Here is a 2,222-nt window from a genome sequence, read left to right as displayed (position 1 = left end):
CTAATTTTTAACAAGTTTTAAAGCCAGCCTCATTCATGTTCGCGAATACATGTGCGTATCTACTGTGCCCCTTCACTGATTTCCGTGGTTTTCGGTCACATTTGCCCATTGGTCTTATGCAGTGCCAAGTCAAGTGTGGGCAAGTACATCAGTGCATCATGCACCGGCTGTGGTGCCTGTGCAAGCTACAGATCTCAATAAAGGTAAACTAATGCGTCATATGTAATTTAGACGTTAGCTAGTTGATGGCATTTTTGTTCTCTCATCCATCATTTCATGCGATGCAACAGCGGTATATAACCGGGGTTGTATAAAAGTATTGTTGTTTTTGTTGGCAGCTTATAATTTATGTTGGATGGATCATTGTTAATGTTATTACAAAGAAGTGAGAATCATACAGCAGTCGTAATAACGGATATAATTGTTGTTCATCCTCGTGATAGTATACACAGAATTTGAATACGTCGGCAGGTGACAAAAACCTTCTGACACAAGAGCCAGGCGCAGTTTTATCGAGCAACTGGCCATGAGCTCACACCTTGCAGGGTCTCCAGCAGCAGCAGCAACAACAACACCGGCCGTGGTGTTGTTTACAATGCCGTAACTGAGCATACGATCTTTCTTCTTGTGTTTTTTATTCATTTTCTTTTTTTTGCGTAGCACTCCCATCTAAAAATCTTATTTAATTAACGAATGAATCGTGAGTCTATTGTAAAACTGCTTTCCTTGTACGTGATTCTCATCAAATTGCGACTGTGCTGTGGTTTTCACTTGCAGCCGACATTCGAAACAGAGCTTCACTTCTAAAAAAAAACTGAAAGTTTCATGGAGAAGCTCAACAAAGTCAAAGTCATCCTCGGTCAGATAGATATTCAATGCCCGCATGTATTTATTTCGCGGAGGTCGACGAGTATTTCTGAGTAAATGATGCTAAGCTTTCTTTCATAACTGTGGTAAGTTTATGGTTAAAATACTATAAGAAGGCTTCATTAGCAGCTTCCGAAAACACTTTTGTAATTTCCAACTTCTGTGACGCTATCTATTTAAACAAAATTCGACAAGGTGTATAACAGAATGAGAACAACCGTTTCCCAAGTATAAGTTTTTGTGTGATGGGCAAAAAGGGCAGGTGATCTGAGAACATAACGTCGAATGTGTCTTCTTGCTTTTTTTTTGTTTCGTCAGGATGACATGCCAGCAGCCCGCCCATCGCCTGACCCCGGAGTTTGGAGGGAGTACGACAACAAGGCTTTCTACTGCGATCAAGTGCAAGAGAATTTGAAACGTTCGGTTGGCACAGTTCTAGAGAAATTTGTGCTTCACGATGTACGGTACGATTATTTTGTGCTTGACAATGTACTATATTAAGGTCCTCACATACCCAACTGGGTATGCTCAATGCTTCGTCTTGTGCAGAGTGCAATGAGAAATACCCAGTTGTTCCCCAGGTGTTTTGCCGGCGGGAAGCTGCTGAAGAAACATTGAAACGATCAAAAGAAACGATCACTGAAACATCAAAAACGATCATTGAAACGATCAAAAGCACCAGAATACATTTGTCCGAAAAAACATCGGATGTCACGTTTATCGTTTCCTTCAGCTCTGAGCATTGCTTTTAGCGCTGTTTGTATTTTTTTGCAATAAATACTTCTTTTTACACGTGAGTAGTACCTGTTTCTCGCATGCTTATACACGCTAGACCCAGCAGGTACTGTTGAACTATGAAGCTGATAGGGCCAGTCAAGTCATTCTCAAGGAAAATGATTCCGCTGAACGATACATTTACGAGGAACATGGTGCGTCCATGCTTTAACCGCCGTTACTTACAAAAAAGGAATGTGAAGTTTTATACGCCTGTCGAAACACACTTCATGTTTATAGTTTCCAAGTTACTTGTAGTGGTTGCCCTAAGTAACCATCAAGGGGGAACTGAGCGTAAAAACTCTCCTATGTGATGTAATCGGTTCACGTTCAAAAAATCCCAAGTGGTTAAAATTAGGCGCTATTAAAATTCGGGTACCCAGAGCTTCGTGTGCACAATTTCTTGTGTTTGTTGCCACTGCGCATCTGTCAAAGACTAGGCACTGGTATACGCAAGTAACTTTCCGAATACAATATAGCGTACGTGCATGCCCAGCCAACGCAACGTCTGCGTACACAATTCTAAAACTCCGTTAGGCAACAATCAACCACTACACGGCGTGCCATTTGACGTCAAGGGA

The 2,222-nt window shown here is 41.5% G+C and overlaps 1 long non-coding RNA gene across 1 annotated transcript; it reads left to right on the top strand.

The window, feature by feature from the left end:
• Positions 1-898: 898 nt before the first annotated feature.
• Positions 899-1,602, top strand: LOC125758478 (uncharacterized). Its single transcript, XR_007416115.1, has 3 exons — positions 899-953; positions 1,186-1,331; positions 1,417-1,602. It is a non-coding gene; the product is annotated as an uncharacterized LOC125758478 (long non-coding RNA).
• Positions 1,603-2,222: the final 620 nt, after the last annotated feature.

The sequence above is a fragment of the Rhipicephalus sanguineus genome, chromosome 5 (assembly GCF_013339695.2).
Source record: "Rhipicephalus sanguineus isolate Rsan-2018 chromosome 5, BIME_Rsan_1.4, whole genome shotgun sequence".
NCBI lineage: Eukaryota > Metazoa > Arthropoda > Arachnida > Ixodida > Ixodidae > Rhipicephalus > Rhipicephalus sanguineus.
This window is presented reverse-complemented; position numbering and strand designations above follow the sequence as displayed.